The sequence below is a fragment of the Tiliqua scincoides genome, chromosome 1 (assembly GCF_035046505.1).
Source record: "Tiliqua scincoides isolate rTilSci1 chromosome 1, rTilSci1.hap2, whole genome shotgun sequence".
NCBI lineage: Eukaryota > Metazoa > Chordata > Lepidosauria > Squamata > Scincidae > Tiliqua > Tiliqua scincoides.
The window spans coordinates 221022787-221042103 of record NC_089821.1 but is presented as its reverse complement, the minus strand read 5'-3'; the positions used below and the strand labels follow the sequence as shown (position 1 = coordinate 221042103).

The 19317-nt window shown below is 46.1% G+C and overlaps 1 protein-coding gene and 1 pseudogene across 3 annotated transcripts in view; both read left to right on the top strand.

Moving 5' to 3' along the window:
- The window catches only part of PRKN (parkin RBR E3 ubiquitin protein ligase), an 862188-nt gene that overhangs the window by 626323 nt on the left and 216548 nt on the right, over nucleotides 1-19317 (top strand). The window lies entirely within an intron of this gene.
- Nucleotides 18206-18325, top strand: LOC136637623 (5S ribosomal RNA; annotated as a pseudogene).

Genomic DNA, 19317 nt, shown 5'->3' with positions numbered 1-19317 from the left:
AAGCACATTCTTTGAGCACATGGGAAGGGAAGCCAAATGTCTGTCAAAACCTATTATCAAGAGCTATAGCCCATCAAATGTGGCTAAGTGAGAATGTAATGAGGGTACACCAAGCAAGTTCAGAGTGAAGGCAATTACTGTTTAGGAAGTACTGTCCTCACTCTGAAGAACCTTAGTTTGCCCAAATCATATTGGCTGTGTAACATTACTAGGAAGAGATTCCTGTGAAGGACTGTTTCCAAGCAAAATGGCACAGTTCCACTCAACTGGGTATGTAAACAGCAGCAAACCAATGTAAAAAGGGTAAACTCTATAGACCGCTGGTATAGACTCAAACTTCTTGGGAGGTAATTTCCCGAGATAGGTCTTTGCAGGGGAGGGGGGAAGGTAGCAATATGATCCCTAGGCTCATGCTGCTGCAGGGGAAGGGGGGCTATTTTTAAACTTAACTTACGTGCTGCCAGGGTCTGGGGGGTTGGGGAGCCCTATGGAGTGCTCTGCAGGGCTCCCTGTGGCTTGTACAAAGTTAAAGTTGCAATCATGACGAAACCAGAAGTGGGTCGTGATTGCAACTTTCACTTTTTGCAAGCTGTGGGGAGCCCTGCAGAGAGCTTTGCGGGGCTTCCCACACCTCCAGAACCTGGTAGCATGTAAGTTAAGTTTAAAACTAGTCCACCTTCCCCCGCAGCTGCACAATCCTGGGAATCGTGTCGCTGCTTTTGCCCTGCCCCTTAAAGGGAAAGGGGAAGTGTTACGCAGTCTGGTGGGTCATGATCCTCCAGTTTGAGGACCACTGCTATAGACTGTAAGTTGTAAAATGTTATTGCAAAAGTTTTATTTCAAAAATGGAAAGGCAGAGTGTTTTCTGTTTCACCCACATCATTGTCATGTCAGAAACTACTCAAAGCTCCAGCTACTTTCATTAGTGATCTTGTAGAGGAAAGAAGTAATGATTCTACGCTGAAATGTTCTAAAATAGTTTCTCGAAATGACATGGAAGTAATTTCTCCTACCTTCCATCTCCAGGAAACCTTGCAGATCCTGTACTGTATTGGGCAGTTAATTTGATTATTATTAAGTGTTATTTTGTTTCAGAGGTATAGGATTAGGAGTAATTTATTCCTCATAGAATCTATGACATAGATCCTATCAGACATGACCCTGGTTTCCTCATAATCAACAGTCAAGGGCTTTTAGTTATTAACAGCATATTCTACAGCTATTAGCTGTCATTTAGAATGAAGAATTCAGTAAATGAAAGAGGTAGGAGGCTGTTTGTGTCCTTTATGGCTTCTTTATGGTAGAGAAAGGAACATTTTGTGTCTCAAGCTGCAAATATTCTGCCATGGTTATGATCCTGAGTACTGTGTTTTATAGGATGCTCAAGGTAACACTGCTCAGTTGTTTTTTGCTTACTGTCTATGGAGGGTGTCCTTCACAGAAAGGCAAGGACCTTTAAAGTGATTTCCAGGCTTTCAATCCTGCTCTATCAGCTGCTTAGTGCCTCAGGCTCATCTAACTGTGATATATGGTAAATATTTTCCCTGGCAGGGAAAGTGCTCAGCACTATTTCTGTGCATTGATTGAGCACATTAGGCTAATATTTATCCATTTGAAACCTGGAGATTTAGCAGTACATCAATTAATAGCTAGGCACCGATTATACAAAGTAATTATACATGAGAATATCAAAGAATATTAAGCCTCTGGTGGAGGAACCATCATAAATGGTTTAACGGTGATTAAATCTGGGGAAGCTGGAGTTGTTCATGCTTCTTATTAAATTTAAATAGGCACATGACTCCCTCTGCATTGCAAATAAATAGAAGTTCCAGCATCGATCCATCAGTTCAGTGACATAAAGAACTCTGGAGAGTGGCCTCCTAATGCCCTGATACAGTCAACTTTATTTCTTGCTGGTTTCCATCACTCTGCATGGTTCTACCACTCTGTAGGATGTTTAAAAAAATTAAGCATTTGATAAACATTTTAGTAAAGAACAGTTTTCTTTCTTTTGTTGACTTTGATTTCATCAACAAACTCTTACCTCTGTATCTTCAATAACCCTTAAAAGTACGCTTTTGGCATAACTTTCCTATTGGCCTCCCAAAGTGGTTTACAAGGCCACATTTACACTACAGGTTTCCTGCAGTCTGGTGTCACTTGTTTAGTTTCTAAAATTAGGCAAACCATGATTTCGGCCTGTCTGGAATTTCTACTATCTGCCTTGAAAATTTTGCCCTTAAGTCAATTATATGGGACTTAGTTGTGATAAGGAAGAAAACTTTATCTTAGCTCAAAGTATTCCCTTATAGCTGCTTCACCTGTCCTGGCATTGCCACAGATCCCAGGGCTAAGCCCTTATGAGGCCTGGCACAGCTTAAGTTCTGTTGGGATGCTATTTCAAATGTACTCTGATACCTCCCCAGCCTTTGCACTAAAGGGAGTTCACGCAGGCTCTAATCTGATCACAAAAACCTGCTGGGGGAAACACATCTTTTCCTTCCCTCCACCCCAGCGTTTTAAGTGCTAAAAGTGTGGGTATAGTATGGAAACAATTATGTCTCTTGCCTCCCCTATTTTCCTTATTGCATTCCTTTTCCTTTGTTGCATGCAAATGAATGAAACAAAATAGTCTGTCCCCTTATAACAGGCAAAAGGGACTATGATTGGGTGGACTTTTGAGGGGACAACAGATTCTGTCCTACCCCTCCAAACAACAAATGGATGTGGGTATGGAGTAGCTAAATCAATTTTTTTTCCTGGAGCAGAAAACTAGCTTGAGCTAGTCCTGCCTGCCTGACATGATCTTCATTCAGAATTGACCTGCCCTGCAGTCAATTCTGCTCCATAACACTCTTTCACCCCAAACCTCAACTGGCTTTACTTACTCCTTTCTGGCTGATATGAATTGCTGAGCAAGGGACTGCATCTGTTGGTGGAACATCCTTACATTTTTTTCCTTTTGTCTCTTCTCTCTCCAGAAGAGACAAGCTCTAGCTCAGTCTAAAAGGCAGCTTGCCTTTTGGGAAGCAGAAGTGGCTACAGCTGAGAAACATTCAAAGGACACATCAACATGATGCCGTTCTCCTGTGTAAACCACTTCTCTGAACTGGCTGTAAACTGGGAGCGCCACATCTAGGCGTTTATTCATTTGTCTCACTTGCTTGCATATAAGTTACACATGGCAGAATTGCAGCCTCTATGCCTTACCTGGTCAAAGTCCAAGTTAAAACAAGAGTGAATGAAGTCTTCTGCATATCTGATGTGTATATGTCAGGGGTCGAGCCCTTGTCCGACCCCTGCCTTACCTGGCTGCAGGCCAGGTGCAGAACTGCCTGGCCATAGAGTCGCCACCACCTCTCCAGCTGACCAGGTAAGATGTAGGGCAGCTGGGTGGGAGAGACCATCCCCCCAGGGCTCACCTGACCTAAGCAGGGCCTAGTCACTATTAACCACCAAAGAGGAGGGAAACAGGCCAGGGTCAGGGCCCCTTTAATCCTAGAGAGGGAGGAAGGGGAGGAGCCGAGGGTGTGGCTGGGGAGGATAAAAGCAGGGAGGCCTGTGATGACAGGCAGTTCTGGAGAGGGAAGGCAGGAGGCTGGAGCCCCTGCCTGAATACCAAGGGCCTCAGGTCCTGCCTCCAGGGAGCAGGACAAGGGTGTCGTGAACCCCCCCCCCCGGCTTGGTCTGAGGCTTCCCCTGCAAGGAACCCCAGGGAGGTGGACACCCCACTCAGGTGTCCCATGAGACCATCCAGCCGACCCTCAGCACCCTGCCAGAGGATGCCCTGAGACCCCCCCCTTTTCGGGGCACCCCCTCACAGTATATATTCATCTTATGAAGCAGAGCAACATTTCTCAAACTGGGGGTCGCAATCTGATGTGCAGTGGGTTGTAAACCCATGTGCTGGGCCATAATGTGATGCTCCTTCTAGTGCTGCAAGGCCTTCTTGGGAGTCCACCTCTTCCAGGTCACAGCCCATTTGCCTCCACATATCTCAGCATGACCCACAGAAGTGACCAGAAGCAACTTCCAGTTTGCAGGCACAACTGAAAAGTTTGGGAACCACTGAAATAGAGATACATTATTTATTACCATGCATTCCCCAATAAATACAGCCGACAACAGGTATGGGATTAAATGGGCCACTTTATTAACTTACAACAAGCGCAACAAGGCAAAATAGGAAACAATACCCAAACTAAGTGCGGGGTTCTAAATGGGGGAAACGGCCTAGCCGTCTACGTCCCCCAGTCTCATAGGGCATCCACCCAACTCCAGGCGTAGCTCAATTGTTATTAAGCCCGCCTTTCACTGTCGCCCAAAGAGGGTAAGCCAGCCAAACTACTCTGCCTTCAGGTCATCCCTGCAAGGCCCCAAAGTTCAGACCAGGGGCTAGCCAGCCTGCCTCCTCGAGCCGGACAAGCATCCAAAGAGCGGTTCTGGTTCACCCCTGCCCTTGCTGGCTTAGATTGGATGCCGGTGAAGGTCTTCTGTCTACCCACCCCGCACTTCTACCACCACAAGGGGAGGTCAGCCTAGCGCTTGGCCTTCCCTGCACCCAAAAAGAGGTTCAAGCCTTGTTGCAACTCTGAAAGAAAGCGCCCATAACCCATAGGAAAAAGGTGAACTCCATCGCCACGGTAAAGAGCAGGCTCCTCAAAACCAATCCTGGGATGATGGATAGCCGCTCCACCAAGCTCCGTGACGACCCTGCCCAGGTAAGCGTTGACCCTTTGTGTGCTACCTCAATTCTTTTAACACAACTCGCCCACCGCCAGACTCGCCTAGGCAGCATGTCAGACCACAGGATAGTGATCCCGGGAAACCGACGGACTAATGAGCCAAAATCCTTGGATGTCCTCTGACCCAGGTCATTTTTGCCCAAGTGTACCACGATTACCTGCGGCAGGGAGTTGACAGCAATGCACTCCAAAAAGGCCGGGAAAAATTGGCCCCAACACATACCCCTCTTGGCCAACCAATCGATGTGCGCAACATCACCCAGCGCCAGCTGAGAGCCGAAACTGGATGACATGGCATGCTTCCGAGCCCAAAAAAACTATGGAGTGTCCGCAGATCAAGACCCTGGCTGGGCAGCTCCTTCGCGGACCTGTGGGAAAGAGAAGCACATCGTGAGATAAGCTCACTGGACAGGCCAAGAGAAAGGAGGAATCCTTCCTCCGCTCTAATACTCCCATGGCCAGTCACGATCAGTGACCTGGTCTGCCTTACTAGGACACCCCACCTACCCATCACGCCGACACTGGCGCGGCAAACGCCCTCCAAGCGCTGCCAACAGAGCCTACGTGGCTCTGACACATCTCGCCAACACTGGCGCGGCACACGCCCTCTGAGCGCTGCCAACAGAGCCTACTCGGCTCTGACACATCTCGCCAACACTGGCGCGGCACACGCCCGCTGAGCGCTGCCAACAGAGCCTACTCGGCTCTGAGACATCTCGCCAACACTGGTGTGGCACACGCTCACTGAGCGCTGCCAACAGGGCCTACATGGCTCCGACACATCGTGCCAACCTGGCAGTGCACACATTGCGCCCACTGGCATTGCACACGGAGCCCTGGCTGCACCTTTACGCACGTAGTATTTAAAGGCACCAGAGTGCCATCTACCGATGCGCCTGATGCCCTGGGGGGAGAAACCAATGCTGGCCGCAATGGATGCTGCCCCAATCCTAAACGAATGCAGCCCAAAAAATTCAGGCCTCAGGCCTAATTGAGACCCCGCTCTTTTAAAAAATGGCCCGAAACTGGTAAAGGGGAAGGGGGGGACGATCCTCGTGGCGGAATAGCGGGCCCACTCCTGCAGGAGCTATTAAGCAGCACTGTTCCCTGACAGATACTGGACAAAGACACAGGCTCGGAGCCTGTTACAACTGAATCCACTGCCCACGCCCTAACTGGTATGTTATGGAGGGATAAACTCCCAGACCGTGACACACAGTCCCCCCACTGAAGGACTCTGTCAGTGGGGGCAAACCGTGACCTAACCAAAGCAGCCATGGGGGCCTGGGATCCGGATACAGCCTGGCCTAGCAGCCGAAAGCGTTCCCCCTGAAATCGAGAGAGAGTGTTGGCTATGCTATTTTCAAGCCCAGGCTCATGTCTGGCTGATAAAACAGTGGTGATAGCAAGACACTGTTTGACAAAGACTCTAACCAGATTCATAACCCGGGACCCTAGGGCGCTAGTCAACATCCCTATCAGATTATCTAATTTGTCCCTTGGCAGGTGGTTGGTCTGTGTAACTGAGTCCAACTCGATACCTAAAAGGTGAGCTTGCCAAGGGGGGGGCCCTCTGTCTTCTCGTGTGCCAGGGGGACCCCCAGCTGCTCACACAGCGCTGTAAAGTCACCCAGGAGCCGAGCACAGACACCAGACCCAGATGGTCCCATAAAAAGTAGTGGGCAGTGGATTGTAACACAGTTCTGAAACGCACAGTCCATTCCAAAATGTACTGGATGCCTCAAAAACCGAACAGGAAATTGAACACCCCATTGGCAACGCCCTATTGTCTGGCAGAAATCCTGGGGGTGCACTAGAAGCAATCAAAAGGCAGACTGAATATCTGCCTTGGCCATCAAGGCCCCAGGGCCACACTTCTTGAGGCAGGCAACCGCCTCGTCTAAAGAAGTGTATCTGACTGAACACCGGTGGGTCGGTATCCCGTCATTTATGGAGGAACCCTCCGGAAAGGACAGGTGGTGAATCAGTCTAAATTGGCCCTGGGCTTTTTTAGGCACCACACCCAGGGGAGATACCTGCAATTCCTCCACGGAGGAACCGCAAACGGTCCAGCTACTCTACCCGCTTCTAACTCCTTGGCTACTTTTACCTCGCACCACCTCCTCCATGTCAGTCACTGACCGGAGGTTGCGAGCGAACGTGGGGCTAACTGGAGGCGGGGCTAGGATCTTGAAACCAAGCTGAAAACCCTCAAACAATACTCTGGCTGCAGAACGATCCGTATAAAATTGCAGCCAGTAAACCAAGGAGGGAATCTCAATTGGCGTCGGGCCCTTTGCCAACACCAGTTGAGGGTCCACCACCCGGCTTTTTCCCACGGAAGGGGCGGAAACCTCGCCGTGGTCCACTGATCCATGGACATTTTGCCATGGGATGCCCAGCCCCACACATGGGGCAGCCATGGGAAAACGAACATCCCGGCCTGTTGCATTTGCCCGTGGCATTAAATTGGAAGCAAGTGTGAGGGGTTTGACCCCCCTGCACACCCTCAGGTGCCGCAGGCTGCTCGGGTCTGGAACAAGCAATCAAATGCCCACTATCCGCCCTATCCCCCAACGTTGCCCTAGCCGGCAGGACTAACTGCACCCAGAGTTCCCACTGGGGTATAGTCCAGTCCAAAGATGGGTCCTGCGCAGCTCTGATGTGAAATTGACGGTCATAAACCATCCAAGCCGCACCAGCATGATCACGCAAAGCGCGATGAATAATGTCCACGTATTTGAATAGTTTCCCCGCCTTTTTGGGGTGCAACTGGACAGTGACCCCAACATAGACAATGAACCCATTCAGCCAATTGGTCCAATTCTTGTCTATCTTCCTCTGCCTGACGGTTTCCTCGTCACGCACAGGGTCTCCCACTTTGGGGGTAGGCTCAGGCTCAATGTGAAGGAGACTGAACGTGTCCACAAAGTCACCCCACCATATCTTCTCCTTGACCGACATGGCGAGGTGAGAGCCCAGAGGGATGGTGATGATGCCATACGAAACCGTAGGCTTCTCCCTCTCCACCACCAATCCCAATGACTCATCCCCCCAGTCCACTTCCTGCTGGTCCAACTCTGTGTCGGCCGTGGCAGGATAATGACCATACTGGGGGGGGGTGCCCTGCTGGCCCTGGGACCAGATTTGGGACAGGGATACGTCCAACCCAGGGGTACTGGGGGTAATTGGGCCCCTGCCAGAAGGAAGGAGGCCCCCAAGGAGACCAGGGCTGATCTGGTGCAGCCCGGCTAGGTGCCCAAGGAATGCCTTCCTTGTCTTTCCACACAGACTCTGCATTGTGAGCAAAGCCCACCCACGGCTCACCTTGCCCATCGCAGCCACTATTAGCCTGTGGCCGAGGCCTTTTAACAGGACGGACCACCTCCTCCTCCGCTTCTAGGGTGTTGCCATCCTGCGCCTCGCCCTCCTCGACAGTAACGTGCTTATCCTCCAGAACATGAACCTGCCGGGGAGGGAGAGAGGCCCCTTTACTCATCCTACCTGATCTGCGAGGTACGGGGACTGCCCTAGAGCTGGAGCCCCCATCACCCTGCCCCGCCTTGCGAAGGGCCTTCTCTTGTTTTCGCGCATCATAGCGAGCCATTACAGCCCGCAACTCTGCCATTTGATCCTCCTCATCCGATGACGAGGGAGGGGAGGGGAGAGGCCAAGCTGGAACTGCCTTTTTGGCGGCCTTGCCACCCGACTTCTGGGCTTTCTTACCCAAGTCTACCCCCTTGTGTAGAAATATCCCAGTAGGGGCCCACCACCCCTGTGTTCTAATTTTACTGTATACAATACGAAAGGGAACAATCCGGAAAAAGGACGGTCTTGGCAGCGCTGCTGCAGCAGCACATTTTCCTGCCCCTCGCATGGCGACTGGAGCCCGCAGACTGGAAGACACCCAGCTCTGTAATTCAAAAAACCCTAGGGCAGTTAAAGCCCTCAAAATGGCCGCCGACCAAATTTTTTTTTAAATTCAAAATGGCGGCATGCCACGAGGCAGGGACCCAAAATGGCGCCCAGCCACGAGGCGCCCCCCCAATGGCCGCCAAAATGAGGCCCCAACAGCTGCCCCTAGGCAGGGAAGCACCCGCAGCCCCCGCTATCAGGGTGCTCTAGCGCCCTGCGCCCCGCGGTGCGGCAGGCAGAGCGCGCAGCAGGCGGCCCATTGGTGTTGCTGCTCGGACAGAGTGCGCAACGGGCCACCCTTAGTGCTGGTCGCCTGCAGAGCGCACAGCGGGTCGTCCCCTGGGCGGCCCCTTGTCATTGCCGCTTGGTCAGAGCGCGCAACGGGCCACCCCTGACGATGCTCATTAAGCAGAGCGCGCAGCGGGTCGTCCCCTAATTGATTAAGCAGAGCGCAGCGGGTCGTCCCCTAATTGACGACCAGAGCAGTTTCACAGAGTGCGCAGCTCGACCCCCCTCAGAGAGGCTACCCACTGCTGCTTCTGACGGGAGCCTGCAAGCGCGGATCGCCGCGCTCCAAGCCCCGTCACGGGGCAGCCTCTCCTCCGCTCCTGGAAAAGCGACCTGCTCGGTCGCTTCCAGGAACGGAACTGAGCCGGGTCTAGCGCCTGCGCGCAAGATCAGGCTCAGTCGTCCCGCCCCCCAGGGCCAGCCAGCCAATCAGCTGGCAGCAAAGCCCTGCTGCCGGCTGATAGGAGGATAAGCCTGGCAATCATTGCTAGCGTGCCCATACAGGCACGCTAGCTGCCTTTACATAGATTACTGTCAGTGACTATAAACATAAACAAAATGCATTGGATATAGCTAATGACAGTGACTGCTGCAGGTAACATCCACCCCCCCCCTCCATCTTCCTGCCACCTTTCCTGATCTGGTGTGACCTGGGTAGCCTGTTGGTGGGTGCGTGGAGCCTCTGGCCAATTGCGGTCGTGGCTCCAGAGCACCTGACAGTGGTGTGCTTTTTCTGCTGCCATAATTGGACTTATGCCAATGGATCATGAGATCTGCCATCATAGGCCCAAAATAAGATTGGGCCATCAGTGTATGACAGAATAATCCCATCTTCACAGTTTTTGCTCTTTCTTGCCTTAGCATTTATTGAAAATAATATTTAAACTGTAGTTGAATGTCAAACATTCAGTGTAGAGTTGAATGTGGAGTTGAATGTCAAACAAAACTCTAAAACCCTTTTGGTTTGATTGTCTACTTTCTTTTCTATTGGTTTTATTGATATTTATGTAACATGCAATCAAAATGACAAATAAAACTTGTGGCAATCCATGGCACTTTATCATTACTGACATAATTTGATGTACACATCAAAGTGCAATAGGCCTCAAATATACCTCTGAGAAATGCAATGATTTACATGTGTTAAGTCCATGTAGGCATCTAAAATTAACTTTGCTTGATCTAAAACCAAAAAGCCAGAACGCACAAATGCACACAAAATCCTTTCCAAACACCAGTGAAGGAAAAAGGCCTTGTTCCAGACTTTAGAAAAAAGGATGTTGAGTTTTATTTTCCAGGAAAACTACATGATTATTTGCCATGGTTATTTGCTTGGTTTAATGCAAACATCCATTACAGAAGCACACGTAAAATGGAGATAAAACTCAGAAGCCATGAGACTATAACCAAACATTGCATTATTGAGTAATGAAGGACTAGTAAGCAATTGTGCAAAGAAGGCTTTGAAGTGATCTTCCAGTTATATGAATCTCCAATCTTTGTATTTGTTATTAATCATTACATTCAAAACCAGTTGCTAAAAGTATATTTGCAAAAAGCATCTTGCCATTTTATGGAGCAGGAAAAGGGTAATTATTCCAGTATTGCTCCTATTATGTCTCTGCCTCTTTAGTCCATTAGCAGAAATCTGCATAAATATGCATTGTATATCTGCTAAAGGCAGCATAATCCAGTTTGATGGAATGAAAACTTCTTGAAGAAAAAGTCCATCTGTGGCTCAGCCCTGCAGTTTGAACATTCCTACGAAGGGAAGCGCTTCCCACCATGAACAAAATGCAAACCATATTTTAAAACCAAGTTTTAATTACAGTTGTCACTGCACAGCAAGAAAGCTGTCATCAGCCAGGGGCAGGAAATCACGTAATTTGACAGTGACAGGTAGCAAGCCAGATGCTAGAGACTGTCAACAAATTCCCAGCCTACTTTAACACTAAACAACTGAAAGGAAAGAAACCCTTCATGCTTAAATACTGAATATTTAAACAGCAAACTTCCTTTAATGATTGATTAACCAATGTTAAATCAGAATGGAGAGTTTATGATATAGCTGATGTTCTGCCATTATACAACTAATGCCGCAAATGAAGAAGCATCATCATTTGTTATGGCAAGAACTTTTCAGCAAGGTTCTTAGACAGAGGTTCAGTAATCTAAATAGCAGTTACCGGTAGGTTAATTTTCAGTCACATTTCATAATTTACTTGTGATTTCTCCTCAGTTTTAACTAATTAGAAAAAATATGGCCACTGTTGGCCGCTTTAGAAAAACAAAGTTACTACAAGATCTGTTAATAAAGAAACTGCTGTGATCATAGACCTGGCTTCCTTGTAATGGGAGGAGGCACAAAGTTGTAGGGCACAAGCTGACAAGAGAAGGGTTTAAACACCCCCTCCTCTCTAAATCACTACCTGTCGAGTGGGCTTTGCAGTGGCAGTGACTAGTCCTAATGACTAATCATTCAACAAATGCTTTCCAGAACAAGGCAAAATACCAAGTTAGCTTATTTTTGGCCCTATCAGGTTATTGAGTCTTGGCTGCTTCCAATTCTCAAAGACCTTTGATATTCACTGATGGGTTTTGTGTTATAGAATAGCTTTCAACACCAAAGTTAATCATCTGAATGCATATTCAGAATATAGTATAAATGACGAATGGCCCTTCTGCTTAGAAAAAGATTTCATTTTTCACTGCTTAATTGTAAAAGTCTGACTTGATGGGGTATTTGGGCAGGGTAAGAAATCTGTTGCAGGCTATGGCATTGCAACTTAGATTGCTCAGGATAGTATTTATGTGATCTAAATGCACTTTTATAGAATGATTAAATCTTCGCTGCATTTTTTTAAGTCAGCAGTTTACTAGTTGCAAAGCCAGCAGGAAGGAAGTTGCCTAATATAAGTACTGGTTTCTTGGACATTTGGGGTTTTGAAAGTTACCAGAATACTCCCATTACCTAAAGCTTCTTCATAACATGAAATAGATCACCTTCGTGAAATACACTCCTCTGGAGGAACTCAAAATTGCAATATCAGGATTTCAGTTTCATCTCAGGTTTTAACTGGAGTGTTGTATTTACATTATTTTTAGAAATACTTTTACAAGTTCAGAATTAATCTGTTGATCTGTTTTCTTCTCCAGCATCCCAATTTGAAGCATATTTATTTTAATGTAGTGTTATGGGAAGTGAGTTGAGAGGACCTGTCATCACTTTCCCTAGGATGAACTGGTTATTGGTGTGTTTCACTGTGTACTCAGATGACTGGTCAACACAGGACACATGGACAAACTGATAATTCAGATCTATTTGTACCAATAAGAGGAGTAATTAGCAGCTGGGGTGGGTGAGCAATTGGGATTGTGATGGGGGGAAGTGTTAAAGACCCATGCTGCAGTCCTAGTCCCAACTATCCCCATGGCTGCTCTTTACTGAGTAAGACAAACCTTCAGTCCTAATATCAGGCTTAACACAGAATGTATTTTGGCCCTAACTTCTGCCTGACAGCATTGTGTATAATACTAGCTTAAATGACGCAAAGCTAGAGTAAAAGCAGTGGTATAGTGGTACATTTGGAAGTGCCACTTCCAAATGGCACTTTGGAAGTGCCATTACGACACTCTCCCAAGTCACATCCCTGTAGCCATGCCCCACTAAGACAATGCCACAAAAAAACTTGATTTTAAATTTCTTGGAGTGTTTTCTTCTGTGGCCACTTATTCCTACTTTGAAATGTATTGCACTTCCGTCTAAAGATCAGACATCAAATTCTTCCAGTGGGCTGCATTAGCTTTAAAACAAACATATAAAAATTGAAAAATGGAATTAAAAATTTTCCAGATAAATATAAAAGATTTATTAGAGTGCTCACCTCTGCATGTTTGTGTAGAAGTAAGTCCCACTCTTTGGATTCATGCCCAGGTAAATGTGCATAAGATTGTAACGTGAGCTACAAACTGTCTCTCAGGCAGCCCTTGGGAAAGATGAAGGCCTAGATATTTGCATATTTTCCTAGGCAAATGTCTCAGTTTTTCTCCTGCTGAGCCTGATACATCTTCTTGTTTGAGGTTTTCTGAAATGAGTGCCAAAGGCAGTACCTGAGCTCTCCTGCTGATGACATCGTTGCTCCTGGGATAGGAGATGTCCCAGAGCACTACCTGCTTGAATTCACTAGTGTTAACATGAAGCATTTTGTCACATAACTGTACTAATGATGATGATGATGATGATGATGATGATGATGAATGCTGAAAGACACATCAAGACTCACTTCAGTCCAGCTTCCTTTGCCAAACAGAACAGCATTGTGATATTGCTGCTGTGATATTGCTGATATGTATCATTTGTAGGGAAGGGGGTAAGAAGATAGGCTGAAGCTTGGCACTCACTCACTCAGGGCACAATCCTAACCCACTTTCCAGCACTGACATAAGGGCAATGCATCTTTGAGGTAAGGGAACAAGCATTGCCTTACCTTGAGGAGGCCTCTGTGACTGTCCCACAACTGCAGGATGCAGCACATGCCCCACTGGCACAGCTATGCCAGTGCTGGAAAGTTGGTTAGGATTGCACCCTTACACTCACACACACATACTCACAATGAGCAAGAGATCAAGATCAGGCATTAATATTGCAGGAAAGAGAAAATCAGACAGTTGGAGCCCCAGTTAATTGATTCTAACCTTTGCTGACTTCAGTGGTATCCTATTTCCAAGTGCTTCTAAGGTTGCAAAGGGCAATCCCAGACTCCACTAAACAGCAGCAAAGCACTCAGGCAAACACACTGGCATTCAGCTACTAAAGTGAAATGGCTCTTCAAACATTTGTACGAGTAACATTGCTAGTAAAAATATCTTATTAGAAAACCCCTTTACAAGGGTGCCTTTATTTAACAAGCTATAATTCTGTCATTACGTTTTACCACATTTTATTTAAAAAAGGAAAGTGCTCTTCATGTTCTGAAATTCCTATTAAGCTCAGCCTCCAACAAACAATGCTGTAAAAAGAGACTATTGTATTGTCAACAAGCTGCAGGTGTCTACAGTAGGGAACAAAATGACCTGATCTAAGTTCCACAGCAGCCAATAATGTTCACATTGGCTCAAAGGGTGTGATTGAAAGGAGTGTGACTGGGACAAGGCATGTCAGCTGATCCAGAAGGTGTACAATTCCAGAGGGCACATTATCCAGTTGCACACCCAAGGAGTGCAACGAAAGCGTAAAGAGTGACTGCAACAGGTGAGGAGAAAAATAGGATGGTCCTTTGATGGTAAGAAAGCTTCTTTATCTGGAAATAGGTAGTTGACCTATTTGGGAAGGAGTCACCTTCCAGCGGAAGGAACAGGCCTGCAGCTCCTTGAATCTTAGCTGGTGTCAATGGACAGATTGTGTGCAGGCAGCTCTGCCTCGTTGGCAGTCAGTTCAACCTTGACACTAATTTGGCAATCAATTTAACCCATTTCTTCCCAGCCCACAGGGGTACACATTTGGTCCCTGCTGCGTATTTGCAACGTTGGGCAGAAATGGCTTAAGATTCTCCTCCTTTGATTTCATACCTTGGTATATTCTAGTGTGGACTACTATAATACACTTGATGTGAAGCTGCTTTTGGTTGGAAATGTCTATTATCCTAGGGGGAAAAAATCAAGCTGCTGGTGTACATTTAAGGCCCTTTATAATTTGAGTCTTGCTTATTTATTGGAATACCTTCTCTCATATATCTTTCCCAATGCACCTAAATCACCATGTGTTCTCCATTGTTTCTGATTTTGAAGGTACTTGTTCCTTATTTAGAAGCCAAAGATTGAAAAGAGTGTTTAATCATTATCTTGGGCTTACATCCTATGCTATTGGAGTGGGGAACCAGGTTTATTCTTCAGAGAATATGGAGGTGGAGGTGGTCTCATAGTTGTGCCAAACCCAGGTCTGTAATTGGCTCTGATTCAACCCCATTAGAAAATAGCATCTTTATCTTCATGAGGCACCAAAGGTCTATGGATTATGTGGGTGATTTTATTGATGTGGTGACAGATTTAACTTGTATTTTTCATTTCATCAGGTTCTTTTCCAACTTTCATAGTATTTTATATATTTTTACAGTCAAGTGAAAATTCAGAGTCCGTGGCTAACACAGTGTGATCTGAATTCCAGCCTCTCTCCAGCCATGGAAGCACTATGGCATTTCAAATGCATTATGCTATGGGAAATACAAATCATTGTAATACTCTGTTTTCCCTAGACAATGAATATCCTTTTGAGAGACAAAGTGACTCCACCTTGCTCTCAACTTTAATGGCTTCTGAGATTCTAAATTAGCACATGCCATTTTAATGCAGACTGTTGCATTCTACAGCATGTTCATTGCATTAATCAAAGTGTCCCCTTATTCCCATCAGTGAAGGGCATCATCTCATTTAGACACTTGCTGGAATAGCCTCTTGAGGACATGCTTGCGTAATGCTTTTTTGTTGTCCTCTGCATCAAATAAGTGGAATTTTTCATAGGGCCTTGCCACTTATAAAAGCTTGTTATACCTTAGAGGAAGAAGGGTAGAATAGGGAATATTTATTACACTATCTGATTCAACTGTGTTCTCTGTGGGTTCCAGTTCCTGGGCATTTCTGGAAACCAATATTCTTTTTTATTCTTCTGTTTGTTACATGAGAGTTAATATTTTTCTTAGGAAGAGTCATTTGTGAGCATATGAGAGTGATCATTTCCAGACATAGCCCTCTCAGATATTTCCTATCTCAAAATAGTTATATGATAATAAAATGTTTCCCACAACTGATTGTACCAATGATGCTTTGTCATACATTAAGAGTGGAAATAATCTTACTAGAAAAGGAATACAGTATTCAAAACCTGCCTTTTGACATCTCTTCCCCTGGGGCAAGTTAAATATCTGCCCACATTCTTAATAGAAAGGGATGCCCGACAACTGAGCATTCCGGCAGTGATTTCACTAGGCAGTCCATTTGGGAGTCCTGCCTACCTGATCATGTTTGAAAAGACCAAATCTTGAATGGTTAAACAGAACCCATTTAGGTACTCAGTATCACAGGCATCCATCTTTTTTTGAAGGAGATGGTTTAGAACTGAAGTGGGAAGCAGGGATGGAGTCACTGATCAGCCACATCGAGCATTATTTTTGGGGCCCATGTCTATCTGAGAGCTCACCTGGCTCAGCCAATCCTTGAAACCTCAGCACCAGTGGCAGCAGTTGCACCCAATCCAACATCAGGACCCAGGTGTTAAACTGCCTGTGTTTTGGTGTTTTAACCTTTAGCAGGGGGTATTTGAGTTTTAAGTTTTTACCAGTAGGTCATAAGAACATAAGAGCCCCGCTGGATCAGGCCAAAGTCCCATCTAGTCCAGCTTCCTGTATCTCACAGTGGCCCACCAAATGTTTCAGAGAACACACAAGACAACAGACACAACCTGTGTCCTGGTGCCCTCCCCTGCATCTGGAAATCAGAGGCAGCCTAGCTCCACCTTGCACATACCTACCATGACTTGTAACCTGTGATGAACTTTTCCTCCAGAAATTTGTCCAATCCCCTCTTAAAGGCATCCAAGCAAGATACCATCACTACTTCCTGTTGCAAGGAGTTCCACAGATTAATTACATGCTGGGTAAAGAATATTTTCATTTGTTTGTCCTAACTCTCCCAACAATCAACTTTAGTGGATGTACCCTGGTTCTGGTGTTATGTGAGAGGGAAAAGAGTGTCTCTCTATCCATTCCCTGCATAATTTTGTATGTCTCAATCATGTCCCCACTCAGGCACCTCTTTTCTAAGCTGAAGAGGCCCAGGTCAATTTTTAACTTTTCAGGTGTTTTTAGTCCTTTGATAATGCCGTACACAAGTGAGGGCGAAACATTAGGAGGAGAACTTAAACTTGCTGCATATGGTCAAAAATCTGAAGAAAAAAAAGTTTCACTTCAAACCCTACGCACATAGACATGTGTAGATTCACAGTAGTTGGCAACCTTCAGTCTCAAAAGACTATGGTATTGCGCTCTGAATGGTGGTTTTGGAACAGCGTTTAATGTGGCTGAAAAGGCCGATTCAGGAGTGACAATCCCTTCCACACTGGGAGCAAGTGCAGTCTGTCCCTGGTCTGTCTCCCTGGCTATGGGCCTTCCTTCTTTGCCTCTTAGCCTCAGACTGTTGGCCAAGTGTCTCTTCAAACTGGGAAAGGCCATGCTGCACAGCCTGCCTCCAAGCGGGCCGCTCAGAGGCCAGGGTTTCCCACCTGTTGAGTCCACTCCTAAGGCCTTCAGATCCCTCTTGCAGATGTCCTTGTATCGCAGCTGTGGTCTACCTGTAGGGTGCTTTCCTTGCACGAGTTCTCCATAGAGGAGGTCCTTTGGGATCCGGCCATCATCCATTCTGACAACATGACCGAGCCAACGCAGGCATCTCTGTTTCAGCAGTGCATACATGCTAGAGATTCCAGCACGTTCCAGGACTGTGTTGTTTGGAACTTTGTCCTGCCAGGTGATTCACAACTGTGTGAAGAAATTCCTGTTTTTGTACAAATATATGTCAAGGGCTGCTCCAATGCCACCTCCCACTTACACACATCAATTCTCTTTATGATTCATATCTGAGACAGGCTGTTCTTGTACCTGTATGACATCCTGCTATGCCAGAATCCAACAACAAAATCACAGGAACTGATACAATTTCATCATTCACCTTTCTCATAGTAATGGTGATGTTGATCTTGAGCTTGGATCCTTGATACATTTTATTCTCTTGTTATAATCTTGTCTACACAAAAAAGATATATCAGAATTTTATTGTTTCATTTATTCCTTACGTAACTTACATACAAATCTCTATGACTTTGACCTTTTCAGTATTCCATAATTTGATTGACTGGCTACTCTACTGTTCTCCCTGTTTACAGTCTCACTAACCAGAAGGGAAGAAGAGAGATGGTCAGCCAATGAAAATACAGAATACTGAAAAGATCAAAGCAGTAAAACATACTGTAGTCGTTTGTAGCATACATTGGTCATTAACATTTTGATATCACACCATAAAAATATAATTTCTTTCCTTACAGCTAAAGAATATCATAGAAGCTGATAGGTTCATGAGGCCAAGGTTGACACCAATCGATACATTTTCACCCACTTTTGCTCCTTTGGGTGTTTTTTTTTTTTTTTTTTTTTTTTGTTTATCAATGTCTCAGTCTCTGTTCCTTCTTGAAAGTACATTAGTATCATTTAAGCAGCAACTGTTACCCTGCACATACCCGATCTCATCTGATCTTGGAAGCTAAGCAGGGTCAGGCCTGGTTAGTACTTGGATGGGAGACCGCCTGGGAATACCAGGTGCTGTAGGCTTATACTATAGTCTTTCGAGACTGAAGGTTGTCAACCAACCAAGATCAAAACTGTGTGAGCATACTCTACATTGAGTCAGTATCTTTATATGTTTTACTTCCTTTATAGGGTCCTCCTTGGATGATTTTGGCCATTACTGTGATGCAGCAAAGTATCACTGTGATGTTAGTACCTTTATAGAGACATAGAATTGAAAAGAAACCTTTGACTATTTCACTATCAGACAGGGCATGCTGTAAAAGGTATCCTTGATGGACGGTGGTCTAGCTCAGATAAGTAACTGATCTATTGCTGAAAAATTTTCTAGTCCGTTATCTGAATAGACTTCCCTGTAGTTTAAACTGTTTGGTCAGAACTCCAAGCCAACAGTTTCTCGGTTCTCCCATCCCACCTCATATATGCATACACCATGCAGAGAAACCTGACATAGATCCCACACCTACAGGTGAACTGCCTATTCTGGGAACATCCATAACCATTGCAAACATGGTTTGCAACATCTGATGGGGATCTTGAAATGAGGAAACAGATCAGGGAGCTGACAAGGAAGGACAGGGTTGTAATCATGGGGGACTTCAATTATCCTCATATTGACTGGGTCAATTTGTGTTCTGGTCACGATAAGGAAACCGGATTTCTTGACGTGCTAAATGACTGTGGCTTAGATCAGCTAGTCACGGAGCCCACCAGAGGACAGGTGACTCTGGATTTAATTTTGTGCGGTACGCAGGACCTGGTTAGAGATGTAAACGTTACTGAGCCATTGGGGAACAGTGATCATGCTGCGATCCGTTTTGACGTGCACGTTGGGGGAAGAATACCAGGCAAATCTCTAACAAAAACCCTTGACTTCTGACGGGCGGACTTCCCTCAAATGAGGAGGCTGGTTAGAAGGAGGTTGAAAGGGAGGGTAAAAAGAGTCCAGTCTCTCCAGAGTGCATGGAGGCTGCTTAAAATAACAGTAATAGAGGCCCAGCAGAGGTGTATACCGC